The sequence below is a fragment of the Poecile atricapillus genome, chromosome 4 (assembly GCF_030490865.1).
Source record: "Poecile atricapillus isolate bPoeAtr1 chromosome 4, bPoeAtr1.hap1, whole genome shotgun sequence".
NCBI classification, from domain to species: domain Eukaryota; kingdom Metazoa; phylum Chordata; class Aves; order Passeriformes; family Paridae; genus Poecile; species Poecile atricapillus.
Window position 1 is genome coordinate 11,647,589 of NC_081252.1, and position 18,692 is coordinate 11,666,280.

The window sequence follows — 18,692 nt, forward strand, 5'->3', positions numbered from 1 at the left end:
TAAATGTGTATTTTTAACTTAAAGTACTGCAGCTGTTGAAAGTACATTTGAAGATATGGTGAAGTGCCTTGATTAATTTTATTATATCAAGTCTGTAAATTAAAGACTGGACGTGTTTCCAAAGGTGGGTTGTAAATCAAAGAGTTGGACTAATTACACACACACAGACACACAGAGGCTCTTTCGTTTCTCATGCAGGAAGTAATTCTAAATTTTCTAAATTCAACTAACTGCAAGCTGTTGCAGGCAAAACTACTTGGCACTCCACATTTAGGAAGCTATTAAAGATGATGCTGGAAAATGCAAATTCCCTCTCTTCTAAAATCAGCATGGTAGGGGAGTGTGCAAGCAGCTCTCCTACGGTGCATGATAGACAATAATTGTTCTCTCAAGGGAGCTCAATTCCCCACATTTTTAACTCCCTAGTGTGGCCTTTAACTCATGCAAGAGATAAGCCCACAAACGGGTGAGGTTGAGCAGGGAGGCATTGTAACTCAGCTGTACAGAGCAGGAAAAAAAAGTCACTTACTGATCCCTGGCTTTTGAATTGTCTCTACTACCAAGCCAGAGAGAAGAAAAAATTGCTTTTCAAAGTCTGCCTCTGTGCACTGAAATTATTTCAGCTAAGCTACCCAGGCAGCAGAGAATGGAGACAGGTTCAACTATCTATACCACAAATACAGCATAGAGACTTCCACTCAAAACCTCTTGATTGGTTTCGTTTTGGCAGAATTGTACTTTTGTCTTTACTTTTAGATAAATATTTTTGCTAAGTATTCATACCATATGACCAGTGTAATGTTTTGAAATTTTTTGTTTTGCAGCTGAACAAAACAATTCTGTGAGATGTAAGGAATCCAGAAATGTTCAGAAACAGTAACTGCTGATTTCAACCCAGAGACAGAAAATATCTGAGTTGTGTTATGAGAGCAATAGATGCAATTCAATTGAAATCAGGATCGCTCTGTGAACAAATATCAGGGAAAATAAATTTGCATTGATTACAATTAGTGTCAGACTGTTATCCTAGAAAATTTAATCTTACTTACAATGCCAATTTAAGAAATGCTTAAGCACACACTTAAGTATAATTAAGCATATGCTTGGTCCTTCACTGATTTCGGGGCTTTTCACTGGAATGTGTGCCTAGGGCCAGCAGCCTCTCTGGTAAATTCTGCAACCCACATAACTGCCAGGCTTATGTTCTGAATTGTTTTAGTGTTAGAAGAGAAACTGTAATCCATTATAGTTATTTAGTTGAGAGTTGTAGCTCCTGCTGGCTGTGACTGTGTATTTAAAAAAAACAATATAGGCACAATAGACATTACCTCAGAAAACAATAAAAAACAATCTCTGGGTGTTTAAGGATATTGACACTAACTGTGTATTTTAGAGGATGAGGCTCCTGATTCAAATCAGGGAAAAGCACTGGGTAGTTTTCCCTTTGCAGTTGTCATGATTTATTTGGTGCTGTGTTGTTCAGCACTGGGATTTCTGTGTGAATGAGCACAGCCGAGGGCAGATGGACTGTTCCTGTAGCGCTGGAATCTTGACCTGATTTGATGGGTAGTGTTTTTTAACTCCAGATACAATAGTATTTTGGTGCTTCATCACTCTCTATATCAATCCTAAATGAGTATATATTTATTTTCAAAGCATTGTTCATAAAACCTGGGATAGTATGGATACATACGTTACAAAGAATAACAATCCTCTGTTTAGAAAACAAGGTAACAAGACCTGAGATCTTAGTGGTCACTATGGCAGCCTTTTTCACTTGATTTCTTTGAGAAAAATGTTAATTTAAATGTACACTTTCATTTATTTATATTGAGACTGGATTTTCAAGGCGATTTTCTTCTATTTTCAGTATATTACTGAAAAGTCTCTGAATAAATTAAATATGGGAGGCCATTTAAATATGATTTGTTTTCTATTGACACCCTGTAGATTTTTTGTCATTGTATGTATTGGGATTCCTTTAATATTCTCTGATGTAATATCATTTCCAATAACAACTTTTCATCCTTTATAAATGACACCTCTTGATGACCCTGGCCTGTTGTGAATATGAAATTAAGGAATGCATTTACTTTCATTCATGTCTTTGCTGTCAGCACATTATTTTTGCCATCTCTCTGAGCCCCACTGATCTGTCTTCTTCACAATGTTTTTAATGTACTTGGGGAAAAGTCTTACCTCAGCCTCTTGAACAGTTTATGTCCATTTTCTATATTTGACTCATCTTTCTTCCTTTCAGCTTCTACCTGTTTTATATTATATCTAACATATAATGCCTTTTTATCCTTGATTACATTATGCAGGTCTGATTTCATCCAGGCTGAGATCCTCTTTCCTTTCTCACCTATTCAGCCAAATGAAATGCAGAAAGACTGAGCATATTATGCAGAAATACCCTATGAACAAACATTTCTTCTTTGCTTTCATAAACTCTTTACTTCAAACTTGTTATTTCAAAGTTTTTGTGTGGATTTGCTTGGTTTTATTTGTTCTAGGGGGTTTTTATGTTTTGTTTGTCTTTTAGACTTATGTTTCAGAAACTTAAATTCTACAAAACTTGGCCTCTTCTAATATTTAATCCCTTTTGGGTGCATATTGCTATTCGTATATCCTACATTACCACAGAATAAGCAAGATTTTTTTTTCCCCACACCAAATTATTAATAAGAAAAATGCTTTCTATCTGCTTCTAAGTCTAGGAAGAGTGGGATTTCCAATACCACTTGTTGTGCACTGATTTGTGTCATGGCAATGAAAGAAAGGTAAGTATTTTAAAGAACCCTTTCCTCCCATGAGCCGTTGTTGCTGACAGGACGGGCTGTATCTAGTGTGCAAATGATCAGCTTGCTTGGTTTGATATCAGTTTCAGGAGAGCTCCATTAGTTGATATGATCAATGTCTTCCATCTGTTTTAATTTTGTATCACTGTAACACCACTAATTTCTAAAGTATAGTTGTATGCATAGATTGATCTAAGAGTGGTGAAAACATACAGGCAAAACACAGAATTTTACAGATAACTTGAAAAATACATTTGGCACTCAGATTATATAGAGAAGCATATTTTTTGGCTGGGTGAGTGATGTGAAAGAATCTCACTATTAAGAACGCTCACTATTAAGAGCTTTACTTAGTTCATCTGTGAATATGCTTTTGTATCTGAAATTATTTGATTACACCTCAGATGAGCAGTATGACATTCTGTTGCTGGTCAGAATCCAAGTGAGGCTTGTTGAGTGCAGCTACACACAACGTTGTGTTAGTAACTAGATCGTTGACTCCAAAAGCAGCAGTAGGGCACTCCAAAATGGCACTCAGAATCACAGAATGGATTGGGTTGGAAGGGACCTTAAAGACCATCTAATTCCAACTTCCCTGTCATGGGCAGAGACACCTCTCTCTAGAACAAGTTGCTCAAACCCCCATCCAACCTGGCCTTGACAGTTCCAGAGATGGGGCATTGACAATTTCTCTGGGCAACCTCTTCCAATCACTCACCACCCCCACATTAAAGAATTTCTAAGCCTACTGCATTTTTTGTCCTTCTCTCATAGTGACTGGATTTTTGTTGGAATCTCAAAGGAGGTGCTTTTATCTATAAAGGATAGGCTGGTGCTGCTTTCAGTACTACAGTAACGTGGTCAGACTGCACAGAAGGGAAAGAATAAAAAAACATTCACACCCCCAAAACATGTCTCTGTGTCTAGGCAGAAGGTTCCTGGTGATGTTAACAGGCTTCAACATTGCAACCTAATCAAGAAAGTTCCAAGGTTTAAAATCTCATCAGCATCAGCTGGGTCAGCACAATTAAAGATCAACCTCCTGAGTTAACCTTACTTGATTGTAATGGCTGATATTTGCTGGGTCGGCATGTGGGAGAAAACAGAAGAGTCAAATGTGATAATATATTAATTCTGAATGTTACGTCATTATTTTTTCCTCGTGAGTACACCGCATTATATCATTTACAAATTGGCATCTTTCCGGCTTTATTTCAAAGTGAAATCAAATTAGGCCTCCAATACAAGTGTGTAGGAATGGGTGATTGAGAAAAATATTGCTGATACCGTTGTGCAGAAGCCTTTTTAACCTATCCCTATTGGGATAAGGGCAAAACAAGACAATCCTTTTCTTCGTCCACACACATAAATCTGTTTTATTTAGCCTTTAACTTGAAATGAGTGAGCGATTTTTACAGCATTACCCTTGAGTTGTACCAAGTGAGTGCACATTTGAAACAGTGGGTCCCCTGTGATGCTGCCTTTCCTCATTCATATTGCAGCATAAGAGAAAAATGACAAAATTACATTTTGCTGAAAACCTGAAACCTCTTGGAGAGTGGAAAATTGACTTGAGGTACATTTATCAGTTGTTCTGTTAGAATATTCATTTGATAACTTACAAAGTTAGTGAATAAAGGGTACCCTGTCTTCTGCTTATATACTTAATCTACTTTGTAAATTACTTTTCTTTCCAGCTGGAGTGCTGGGTGACAATTTTTCCCTTATATGCCTCTATGATTGTCTAGCTAAACAGATGACTTTTACTTCTGTGACACCTACTAGTAATACCTGAAAATTTAAGTTGTAGCATTTAGGTTTTGGCTTGAAGGAGTTAAATCTGACAAAGTCTAGGCAAAACTGATAAAGAATAAGTTTGCTCTCACAGACTAGTCTGAATATGAATATGATAATTAATGTTAACCTTTTGATCTGTCTTTGGTTTTGTTTTAGGCATTTGGGTAATAACTGTTAGTTTGACCTAACCTATCTATGCCTCTTATCTCTGCCATATCTTCTAATATGGATTTTCTGACCATGATACATGTTGCAAAAACAGGCAATGACTGAAAATATTATTCTTTAATATGTATATAAATGGACTTCTCAAAAGTGGGTGTTACTTTAAACTGTATTAGAACTTCAAACACGTCTATTCAGCTGTAAGATTTCCTTCCACAGGCATACTTCAATTATGGAAAATGATATTTAGGAGTATGTTTAGAACTCTGTTACCTCTGATGACATAATCCCAAACTCTAAATAATAACAAACCAACTTTTTTGGTTCCTGCTGCAACCTGATGTGTTTGTTAGGGGTTGTTGCAAACCATTACAAAATTCTTTAGACATACATAAAAAATACAACAAATTCAATCTGTGCCATAAAATTCTGGCTGAAAACTCTAACCAAGCTGCTTAGAAATATTTTAAAGAATTTTTGCTGTCTTAGTTGGAAAAGTGAGTGTGCTTCTCTATAAATTGCTATTAGATAGAAGTAGATTTTCAATGTTTTCAATGTGATATAAGTAAGATTATCTGCTATGATCAGGACATATGCTAAAAACGGGAAAGGACTAGCAAGTAAAAAACATTATGCTTTGACACGCAAAACTAAAATGTAAATAATTAGGCTTCTGATAAAATGGCCTGCAATGTCAAATGTGTGCTTTCTTTAGTTTCATTTAACATCAGTTAAATAAATCTGCAAGGTTCACACTTTCTTTACATCATTTTATGCTGATCTAGCAGTTTTGTAAAGAGCTGTACTCCAGTGGGTAAAGGAAATGTTCTACTCAGTCAATGCTAATAATTGTTCATCCTGACACGGCATTAATGAAAGGGATTGTATTCCAATTTACAAATATATATTTGAAAAAAGCAGTTTAGCACTGAAAACTCTCAAAACAAAATAGCTGGTGTGACTTTTGGGTAGCAGTTGAAGTTTCACATCGCAGGTTAGTTTTGCTTACTGCATTGACCAATTTAATTGTGTGCAGACTACATTTCATTTAATTCATTATTGAAGTGATCACTATCAAATGGGTTAGATCTTTAAATAACACTTTTAAGTGAGAGCAGTATGTGCTAGCTTTGATCAAGTTTTTTTTCTGACCAATCAGTTATTGAGAAAAAACAGAAAAGGAACAAAACTTAGGAGCAATGTCACGCAATTCCATTGAAGTTTTCTTGTTGTTTTTTGGTTTTTTGCTCTTATCTTTCTTATTCTTTCCTCTGGGTTTAGCTGCATGTGAAGCTGACTTTTAGGGACAGGGTGTGAGCTGATATAGTATATGCTTGCTTCTGATAGTGACTCCAGCTTCACCTCTCTTTTGGTGCTGATATGCATAGTTTAGTTCTGAGCCCACAGATTTCAGGCTGAGAATGAACCTTGAATAAATAGGGATGACACAGTCCTTTTAAAGCAGCTCTAATGTATTGGGCTGATTTACCCCAATTGCCCAATCTACCTCCTCTGGTTTCCCCAGTCCCTTGCTTACAGAGTTTGTGCCAGCTGAAACTTCACAGAACTGCAGAAGTGACAGCCCAGAGCACCTTTTCCTCCTTCAAGCTACTTGTAGCCTTAGAGTTTCCACAGAGGAGGGAAAATGGATAATGCCTTTGCATCTCTGACCAAGTCAGTCATAGATACTGTGAGTTATTTCATCATTTTGACAATGTGCATGATATTACTCAGAATTAATGTTCTTTCCAGAAGATTATAGAAGCAAAATCTGTAGTCAAATAGTAAAGCAAGCAAAAATCAGGAATTTTCTCTAGTTTATTCTCCCCTTTAAAATATGGGAGATGTTGACTTGATATCCACCTACTAGAAAATCAGCTTAACAATATATATAAATATAGTCCTCATACTCAGATAAATTTATTCAGATTTGGACATTTCAAACTGAATGTTCAGTCTGCCTTTGAAGGAAGGAGAATTCTGCTTGGGAGCGAGCAGCAGTTGACGACTGTAAAAGATTACTGAAATGGATGGAAATCTTTCTAATAAAGGTCAGAGTGCAGAACGGCTGGTGGGACTGTGCTCTGCAGGTTTTGACAACTGTAGATTGAGTTGAAAGAGAGCCTCAAGGCATGCACCAGCCAGCAGTGGAGGAGAAGAACAGGGAACATAACTCCTGCCCACTGCAGGCTGACACAGCACCTGGTGTAAACAAAACTGAACCAGTCTTCTCAGTGTGTTTAGAAAAAAAAAAACAGCAACCAGCCTGTGCCACAGGACACAGGACAAAAATCAAAGCAGTCAGGCAAAGGCACAAATTGTCAGATGCTGTATACATTACACCAAACCAAAACAGAACAGACTGATGCAAGAAACACATTGAATTGTTGGGTAAAAAGCAAAGATAAATGACCTTACAGAATTATTAATGTGATGTGTTTAAGGGCAGTTGATACGTGGTGGTGATTAGTTTATCACCACAAGAACTGCATTTTTCAAGTAAAGAAATATCAATTTAATGATTAATTTAATTTCAGCATTTTTCAGATATGACATGGTAATGACTTATAAAAGCTTGAGTGAAATTTCAATTAAAGATGTGTAGGTGGTAGGAAATTTGCATATTAAAACCCCAATTTTTTATATAATTTTGAACTCCATTAGACAGTATGTTCAGTTTTCTCATTATCATGAGGCATGTCTTTTATCAGTCTTTCCTATGTGTTATTTTATATGTTTTATATGTTCCTATGCAGCTTTATATGCAGGGTGGTTTGTTGTACATTATATAAGAGAAATTGATGGTATAAGCCTATTTCTAAAAGTGTGACAAAAACCATGTAGAAAGCTTTATTTGTCATGAATAAGCACACTTGGGATAAATTCATCTGACTTGTTTTCCATTCTGCTTGCTAAAAACCTCTGTGGTATTGTGGAGATAAAACAGCATAAGTGCTTTGTTTTGAAGGAATACAATAGCTGGATAACAAATTATAAGCAAACAAAAATAGAAGTTCTAGTGGTGAAAAAAGAAGTCTCAAATTTCTTAAGACATCAGCCTGTCCTTCTCTGAGAAGAATGGCATATCAAAGACTTTTTTTAGACTTGATTTTCATCACAGCTGAAGGGAGCCTGCTCCTTAGAAACACACAGCAGGAAGGCCTCACCAAATATTTGCATTTTTGAAACAGAAAGCTGAATTTATTATGTTTTTATTCCAATTAAAAATTTTGAGTTGTTCTACGCACGTGACTCAATTTCATATATTTCTTTATGCAAATTGTAGAGCCATTGTACCATGGTTGCTACACAGTGGAACTCGATACATTACATACTCTTGGTTTAAAAATGAGAATGAAAGACTGAACTCACCTGCTTTAGCTCACTGAGTCAAACTTAGCAGGAAAGAAGTGAATAAAATGCTTGAAAGACTCACCTGTGCTAATGCTGTAGTAGGAGAAACTGTGAAAAGTAAAGGTCAGGGATAGTAAGAAAACTTCTGAAGCTTAACAAAGCAAAACAATTGCACAGCAGGCAAGCACAGCATGCAGCAGCATTCCTCAGTCCAGGGGAAGTGTCATGATAAATAGGAAGCTTTATCAGCAGAGGTTTCCAGATCCTGCATTGCCTGGGACAGGTTCAGGATCAAAAGAGAAACTGGGAAATACAGAGATGAAAAAGGCAGTTCTGTAATGTGATGCACTCTAAGCTAGGGATGGTCTGATGTTCCACAGACATCTCTTGAACAGGCATTGTGGCTTTGTTGAGGAATTCTGAATTTCTTCTCAAGAAATGGAATTCTACTGGCTTTTCAACTCAACTTCCTTGTTCTGTGCCTTTTCTCTAATTTCAGGAATAAAAATTTAGTCTCCAAATAAAAAGACCCTTGTATACACATGAAAGTTTGAAAATCAATGAGTAATTTTTTCTTCAGCTCTCAGAAATCGTCATAGTAACACAAACCCATTAGAATTTTAGCAATTATTGTTTTGAGAAGACATTGTTTCATCTTAGAGAAACTCAGTCTTAAAACTGCTAGATTGTGCAGCCAATCACAGAAGCCATTCTCATCCTGAAATACTTTTCATGCTGATTTCTAAATGTTACATTACCTCTGTATATTTTTCATATGAAATAAAATTTAACTTAAATGAGGGCTGTGATGAAGGCATTAGTTCATATTGCATCATCAGCCCCACCAACCTGATCCAGTATGTTTTAGATGCCATGCATATGCTCATCAAAACCTTAACTATATAGGGAACAAATCTGGTGGTGAATTTTACATAGCATGTGATGGTGTTCCTCTAGACTGTGGGTGACATGGGGGAAAGAAACCTCAATGACAACTGAAAACCAACCCAAAAACACAGAATGACTTGCAAATGTGTTGATATAGTTAGGCAGTAGTACAGGGAATTTATACACAAGTGCAAAGAAAACAACAGATTAAGCAAGTTAAAATGATTTCAAGAGCTAGTAAGATTTTTCTTTACATTCTTAAATCATGCTTCTTTCAGATAACTAAGACATAGAGTGCAAAAAGCTGAGCACTATCACTTGTGTTCTATGAGTTTCATAATGCTCATGGCAGAGGGAGGATAAGAAGTGTTAAACAGCTTTTGAGATTGATTAAACAGAGTGAAAGCTGAGGACTGCAAACCCCACTTTTTGTGAGTATAATATATGATTATAATATAAAGCCATTAGATTGCTAGATTTAAAAAAATATATAAAAATTATGGTCTAGATCTAGGCTGCTAAAATACTTGTTTTTCATTGCTCTTCATTTCTTATTTCTAATCTTATAGATTGAGGAGTTAATTTCTTATTTGCAATCCTATGGGTTAAGGAGTTAAAGATGAATGATTTAAGAAGGGTAAGTAAGCATGCTGGGTGCAACTTACACTTTTCAAATGGAACTCGAGGATTAGATAGACCCTATGCCATATTTTTTAAAAGGGCAATGAAGTAGTAACTGCTTGCTGCAAAATTTACAGTCCCTAAATCCCATGAGATTTTTCCTAGATCTGAAGCAATGAGACTAGACTTGTTTGGCTCACTACCTTCTCCCTCTCTGAACAGGATAAACTGAAGATGAAGAAAACTCAGGGAAACAGCATCATTTTTTGTTTCACAGATATAGTTTAGTTTTAGTATCAAAGATACATTTCTAGTATAAACACTTGATTGCTGGCTAGACAAAGGGAAAGTAACATTCAGATCCAGAGTCTCAGTTCACACTGTCCCCATCAAATAAAAATAGGCAGACAGCAGACAACTAGAGGTGTCCAAAGGTATTTCTGTAAAAAAAAAAGGCCAAGGGCAGAGATAAAAATACTCTGAAGATCGGTGATGGAATTGGGTTTATACTGAAAATGTGATGTGTAGGATAGAAATAAAAGTAGCCTTTAGTTATGGAAATATCTCTGCAAAATATTTGTAAGGAATAATCTGCTTTCTTTCTCTTATCACTGCATGGACAAAGGAAGCATCCTATTCTACTGTGCAGTACTCTCCAAATTATGTTATGCTCTGGTAGCATTTCTTTTAGGATATATAAGTTTTGCTAAATACAGAACACTGAAGGATTTATGGGAAAGGTCCTGCTTATCAGGATTTTTTTGTATCCTGTTGACTTTTCTGAAAAGTCTTTCTGAGCAAGCAGCAAAACCTCATCTGAACACCAAGTTCTGCCATTCCTAAGTGATGGCAAACTAGACATTTACAAGGAGCAGATCTAGCCCAGTGCATACATACATAAAGAAAACTTGTTCCTTCTGACATTTTGTTTCTCATTTTTCTTTGCAGTCCATGTTATATGCTGGTGATGCCAAATCAATTCTTTCCTTGAATATAAAACTGTTGTGGCATTAGGATATTTTCATTTAAATAAAGTTGATGAGATTGTGGCCTTGTATAAATCATATGATATTTGAAACATATTATTTCATCTTGCTGTTTGAGCACTTATTTCGACCATCATCTCTAAGATGAAGCTTGTTAAAAATAGGTGAGATTTTGTTTCAAACCTGTTCAAAGTGGCTGTGGAGTCCTGGTTTGGTGGCTCAGGCTCCATACACGATGTTGGAGGTGGTTCCTTGTTGGTTAGCAATGTGCTATTTCTGGTTCTGTAACAGACTTTATGGACACCATTCATTGGTTTTCAGTTTTAGTTCAGCAGCAGAATCATAATACACAGAACCAAAATTTAAACATACTGTTTCCTTATTATGGAAACCATAACTTTTAGCTGAATGCAATCTGAATACTATATGTGATCATGAATCATTGCAAGCTACAGTCAAATTTCTTCAGATTGCTATTGCAAAGAAAACATGTATAGTGTTTAAATGGGCAGGCAAATATTCCTACTAGGGCAGATTAAGATAATAAAATGAAAACCACAGAATAGGTTTCTGATGACATTGATTAACAGGTTATGTTTTCCCAGTCTCTATTTTTCCAGTATTTTGTTACTAACAAAAATGTTTATGTTCCTGATTCTCTTATTTTTAAAGCAGTATCAGTTGCAGCACTGCTCTTCTCTGGTGAGGGCAGTGTGTGACCTGCTGACAAGAGAAATCCTTGCATTAGTTTGCATCTACCTTCATTGTCAAAAGTGATGTATTTGGAACTTTGGATCTTTGTTTCATCTTAGCTCTGATATTTTAGCATGATGAAACCAGAGATCCATTACTCCTGTTCCACCAGAACCTGGGAAAGAGAACACTTAAGGTGCTCAAGGCACTCTTTCCCTGAATGCACATTCACAGGACACACCTCCACACGTTCTGGCACCTTCTTTAGGCTGGCTCATGTCACAACTTCCATTGTATTCAAACAATCATTTTCCTATCTTAGTCTCAAGTGCTCTGTACTTCATCATTCTCATATCACCCTGGATGAGCTGTTGCTTATTTCCTGTGCTGGCTGTGTGGTGCAAGCCTACATTATCCACAAGAGAAAATCTTACTCTGATTAAAAACGACTGCACACACACCAGGAGACCTGTAAGTGAGCACAAAGGAAGCTGTAAATTTTTCTGTGTAATTGCATGACACTTGGAAAGATTGTGTCTGTAGGCACAAATGGTGTTGATATTATCAAAGTACAGCAGCTTCTGCCTTCCAAGCTCAGTAAGGAGATTGGAATTAACCTTAATAGCAATGGTGCATCTTAGTTGCTGTCTTCTTTGTGCCTGCAATTATTCAAACATGCACATGAATGCTTAGGTACTCAAACAAGCCCAGTGTTCTACACATTAAAAAAACCCAAAACACCAAATTAATTTGGTTTCCAATAGAGGATAATACAGTTCTTCCAGTAGAGGGTAATACAGTTCTTCTTGGCATATTCTGACCTGGATTTATTAAAGAAGATGTGTCTTATTAAGATCATACTTAATGCTATTTTAATCAATTAACATTAATGTTATTTAAATCAATTAACATTAAAGTTTTAGTCAAAAGTAAAATTATGCTGAGGGATTGTCAGTTTGGCTCATTTAATGTGGAAGAGGGATGGAATGCATTTCTCTTACCTGGAATTTCTCTATGTTTGAGAGTCAGAGTGAAAGTATAAAGTTGGGCTATTGACTTGTTGCCCAGGAATCCATGAGAAATGTTTATTCTGCAATTTTAGAACTTTCCTGAGTTTTTTGTACTGCTGGGTTTGAATTTGGAAATGGAGCAAGTTTGGTGGTAATTACCCCTAATACCATTCTGATTAAAATGAGATTAGAATCTCATATGCCCACAACTGTTTGAGAAGACAAAAGCAATCTAGAACATTTTTTTCTCTTCCAAGATATTTTGTCTGCAGTAAGCACCACAACTTTTCAAGGAAGGGACTTTGCAGAAGTGTGCATTAAAGAAATCCATTGAGAATTTATTTTATTTGTAATCACCTTCCTAAGTAAATTGCTAATTTAAATTTTAGCCATTTGATTGAGCTATGCAGTTGCCTCCAAGATGAAGGGAATACTTCTGTTGTCTATAGAGACTGGGGGAAGTTATTTACAGAAAATGTCTGTTCTACTTGGTGAAAGATTTCTATTTGATGAGTGGGGAGAATTGGTTTGTAACTGAGCTTCTGCCCTAGGGAAAAGAGAATGCAAACAAAAGACGTTTATGCACTCCTCAGTGCATGTACCAGCCCTTTTCTGGAATGAAATTTTGAAGTTTAAACGAGATGACTCTGGAGGAAAGAGCATAAAGAGGTGCATTTTGAGCAACGACACCTTGTAGCCGGGAGCTGTCAGGGTTTGTATCCTATGTAAATTCACACAGTAGGGAGATCCTGTAACATGCATTTATCAGCATGATGTATATTGCAGAGAGATTTTTAGGGTAAAGTTGTGTTTGAAAGCATTAGAGGGACATATTTTTTTAATTTTTTATTTTTTATTTTTTTTTTTAAGGGTTATATAAGTAATCACATAAAAAGGAGAAGAATGACAGGGCTGTGGTGAGGGATGAGATGAAGCCTAGGATGTGGTTTGAGTCCTGCTGTTTAGAAAGAAACCTACATTCATGTAATAGTGCTTTGTTCGTCTTTTAATTTAAGGGTAGAGATCAGGGTTTTGATCTGTAAAAATTTAAATCTTTTTTGCTGACTGCATCATCAGAGCACAAAGTGTTCACTTGTTCTAAGGAGCTGTTGTACTCAGTACTCTTAACCTTAGCACACTGCAGTTCTCAGATTGTGACTGTGGCTTCCTTGGGGAGGCTCACCTCTCTACCAAGTGAGATCCAAGCAGATGTCATCAGCAAGACTCCTTTATTTTTTTGTCTTGAGATGTAGGGTAAGTATAACCTTGTAATGAGTATTCAATCATTAAGAGAGAATCAGAATCCTGAAGAGTTCAAACTTTTATAACTATACATATCTAATAAACTTGGCCTTAATCTTTTGTTCAATTTTTATGTTCCAAAGGACCTGCCTAAGTCACTACCTAAGTCATCCACCTAAGGTCACTGGGGGTTTTTTCCCATGTTTCTGCTCTATATTTACTGTTCTCTAAAGCTTTTTTAGTGTTATATTGAATGGTTACATAGCCTCACTTCTGTCAGAAGTGGGTGCTGTACTCTGACCTGACGTGCCTTTGGACATTACATTACCCTCTGAGGAAAACCTTGAATATTCCTTCTGTAGAAACTTTTGGAAACTTTGCCACAGCCTCCCCACCGAGGCAATTTGTAGGGGAAGCTGTAGTTTTTTGTTTTAATTTGCTTTTATTTGTTTTTTTTTTTGGGGGGGGGGGGGGGCTTTTTTTTTTTTTGTTTAAGTTGCTATCCTGGGTGGCCAGTGTAAAGAAAATAATTTATTTTCCTTTCTTGAAAATTTTGTTAGTTGCCCCTCTCCCCCTAGGGTGGAGTTGGCATAAGAAAATAGGGATAATGACAGGCTGGTTACTCAGAAATCTGAAAATGAAATAATACTATCTTTACAAGTTTTGGTGAAAGAATTGTAGTGTCAGCAAAATGAAGAAAAGGAGAAAAGGCTGCAGGGGAAGAGGCTGCTTGCTGCTGAGAACCAGTGTTTTAGGGAGCCTCAAACAGAGCTTCAGACTGTGCATGAAGAAAGAGAATTGTACAGGAGAAATCGTGGGATGTAGGGCTAGTAACACTGTCAGGAATGAGTTATTTTGACTCAGGCCTTTCGTGTGGAGGAGTTGGGAGACAGTGAGCTAATCTGTCCTTCTAATAAAGAGCGAGATGTGGGTTTTACATTGGAATCTGATGACAAAGAAGTACCATTACAAGCCTTAATTAAAACTGAAACTTCAAATGATTGTCAGAGTCAAAAAACTGCTACCAAAAACTGGGCTCTGTAGGGCTACCAGAATGGCAAAGTCTGGATATGGATTGGATATGATTGGTGAAACCCAGCCAGTGTTGGTTTTGCTGTGGAATGTCAACAGGCAGAGTGTGCTTCCCAGGAAGCAAAGAGTTAAAATCACCACAGCAAGGGTTATTTGACACTGCTGAGGTCAGTATTTGTGGCTCACAAGTGAGAAATGGAAATCTGCTAATCTTAACCCTAAAGGAAGTGACACTGCTATCACCGTGCTGGACACATGGCTGCAACACAAAATAGAATTTCTGGTTATAGCTAATTTGGATCTAATGCAGTAGATCCAGTAACAGCTGCAATATTAAATATTGCCAACCTTACATTAGAATTCCTGATACTAGCATACATTGCCTCAACAGGAGAGGGATGATCTTACACTTCCCTTCTAGTTCTCCTCTCTGGCCCCTTTATTACAGGAAGTTGAATGCCAATACTTTTCTCTTAAACGCTGCTGAGCTAAGTTTTGTGGAATTGGTAACTAAAATTCAGAGATTTTCTTACTCATGGATGGCTACCCTAATTATAAAAAAAAATAATTTATTTTATGGTTCTATGCTAGGGACCTGACAAGGCTGAATTAACCCTTACCTGCATGATAGGGAAAAGGCAATACACTTCTAATTAACTACTGCAGGAGTGAGATGTTGTGTTTGCCTCAAACCAGAGGAAACCCTCTTGGAAAAAAACAGGGGAAGTATCAGCAGTGGGTCATGCGTTTTATAACATGGAAAAAGTTGGGACACCACCTGAGAAATACCTAGCCTCAGCTGTTAAACAATTTGAATCAGTAAAATGTAACTTGTCAGGGAAGCTGGTGGTGCTGTCTTTTTACAGGAATGCCACCACCTCCATCACTGAAGATCAAAGGAATGAGTTCCAAATGGGCAAGGTGACGACAGATTTACATGAGAAAACTCATAGAAAGCAGCTAGAAATATGAGATATTAATTTTTCCCTTAAGCACTTTCTATCTTGTGGCTGCTTTTGTGTTATAAGTAAGAACAAAATCAACACTCTGAATTTTCCCTTTTCTTTCTTAGGAACTTGCTAACAGAAACAGATTGAACTTTTAACTGCCCCCATAATTGACTGTATTATCAGTTATGAATATTAGTGATTTGTTTCTCATTGAGAACAATTTGTTGGGAGACCAAATATTAGTAGGATTATATAAGACAAATCATCATATCATTTTATGTATTTTTAATTTGTTGTTTTTCTAAGTTTTTAATTTTTTAAAATTAATATTGGTGTTGGAAAACGTTTCACTTTTGTTCTATGGGTGAATTTTGTTTCAATGAGTTGAGAAAATCCAACCAAATATAACCTGGGAGTTGGTAAAACAATCCATCATACAAGTGTGCATTTATTGTCTTCTGTTGAAAATGTGATATTCTTCCAGTGCCTCCTTCAAATCTAAGAATAACACTGGACTTTGAGCATTATTGGTATCTATAGTAGGTATTGGTACCTATTATAGGTATAGCTTATATATGTCCCTAAAATTTGGAGCATGGAGAAGATTTTTGTACAATAATGAGGTGAACTTTTTAACTCATATATTTCATTGCAATTTGAAGTGACTTTGACTGACAGTAATGAAGAGATCTGCAGCCAATTTCCCTTGCCTCAACTAAGCCACCAGGTTTATTAAGTGTGCACACTGACTGCGAGCTGGAAATCATGGCTTCAGTTTAGGAAAGCATTGTAGAACTCTTACTGTTTAAAGAACTTTATTTCGTAGGCTCAACTTATAATTTTCTATTTTGTATGGTACACAGCAAAAGACCCATAAACAACTTTTATGGTCCAGCCACAATAGGACAGGACAATAGAAAGCCATAGTTGTATCTATGTGGGTTATAGAGGCATTGAGGTTTAGTTAAAGGATTGTTATTATGGTTTTTGAACAGTAATTACTTGAACTAGCCTATTTGATTATGCTAATGAATTTGTGCTTTGATATTACGGATGTTAAAATTCTTTAGCTCTCCATGGAAGTGACCTAAAATAATTCTGGTCCCTTTTAATGACTGCGACTTCATCTAGGTATTGTGTTCCCAAGGAATTAGAGCTATTAACCTCAAAGAGAAAACTGGAAAGAGTAATTTTTCCTGCAACTAGTTGTGGGTTTGAGTGCTGAGGAGGGGAGAATAAGCATAGCTATCACTCTTTTCAGAACTGAAAAATGCCTGATATTATTAATCTTTCCTGCAGTTAAAAATAGATAGGATAAAAAAAACAGAAAAGAAAACAGAGGAACAAAAACTATATAATAATATCTGCATGGAAAAAATAGTTTCTTTTAAAGCCTGTTCATTATTGCACAGGCTTTGAACTGAAATAAAACAACAAAATGCAGAGTCTAGTTTATGTAAATGAATTTCAGTTTTCTTATGAAATCTCAGAGACCAAAATTTTATCAATTTTTTTTAGAAGATTAATCCTAAAGTTTATTTTCAGTATGCCTAGCCTATGTACTAAGATTTTAATATCTTTTTTACTCTGGGCCAATGATAGTACACTAACTATCATTCAAATGCCTGCTTCTTCGTTAAAAGTTCTATCTTTTAGTTGACTCTGTGGTGAATTTCTGTCCTGTCCACAGAAGTTAAATGTTAAATGGACTGTTCTTTCCAGATAGCAATGTGAATAATGCAGGTGCACTCCAGCATATCATATGGATTTTACTCTTTGGGTTAAAAAAGCCTGGCACAGAGTAATTTGTGTGGGGAAAAAAAAAAAAAAAGGATAATAATAAAAAGCTGCAAAAATCCAAGGTGTTATTGTACCAAAAGTTACTGCTGGCTTCTGAATCCCATCACTTTTTACCTTTCAGGATTTCTAAGGATGTGTTTAATTAAAAATAAAAAAAAATCTTCTCAATCTAAAGGGTCCAATCTAGTTTCTTTTTACTCACACAGGGAATGCATTTGAAGTTGAATAAGGGTATGAAAATCTTCTTCTTGCTGTAACAGTACTCTTCAATAGTACTCTTCATGGGTTTTGTTGCAGTACCTAAAATAAGTATTTTTTCTGTGATAGTTTGCCTTATTTTGAAATGTAACCTCTTTAAAACAAGCCAAAACCAAACCAAACCAACAAAGAGAACAAAACAATATAAACACAGGACACAAAAATCTCCAGGAGACTAACATTTGAATACTGAAAGGTGTTTTTGAGATCTAAATATGCCATCTGGCCATAAAAGTGAGTGTGTTTAAGAATTGGAAATTGCAGTGAGACAGCAGTCCCTTCAGCAGCACCCAGTTAAAGATGGTGCCTTAAGGGGATCATTACTAATTAAAATTACTCACACTTCTGTGGTCTGGAAATTAAGCTGGAATTTTTGTAAGGGGCAGATTTTACTGTGAATACTCTTCTGGTTTCTCTTTGGTAGAATAACACAGTGCTTTACACAGTGCTTTCACGGGCTTCCTTCATAGCAACATGGTGAAGTATGAAGCAGTTTTCTTTGTTTTCTTGCAGACCTTTAAATAGGTCGGGTAGCCCTTTTCATAGTTTTTCAATTTGTGCTTAATCTTTATGTAATGGAATCCATGACTAATTCCAAGTGAAATGTTTAAAAATCCTAAACTGAAGGACTTTAAGCCCTTCCACACTGTCCAGGCCGCAGACAGATACTGCTGGAGAGATCAGATACAAATCAAAGAGAGATTTTGGAAAAGGGTTTAAGCAGGCTGTGAGCAGCTTGCTACTCATTACAGCATTTGGAAGAATCTCTTTCAAATAAGCAAGGGCAAAAAACCAGGGATGGTCAGAGCTGTGGTACATCTGATACCCCATGGAAGACTAAACAGTTCAGCAATCTCTAATTTCAAAAGGATGTGTTTAAGATGCAGTTTAAAAGAGGTGTCTAGACTACAAATGCCACAGAGGAGAGGACTAGGAATTTATAGCTTGCTGTCTTTCAGCATTTTAAAAATTAACTTTTATTGTGCATAATATTTGTTTGATGATCAGGCAATGTTTAAGCAGAAATTCTGTTGTGTTCTCTGTCTAATTCAATGCTGGTTCTGTGGGCAGCAAATATTACAGACTCCCTGATGA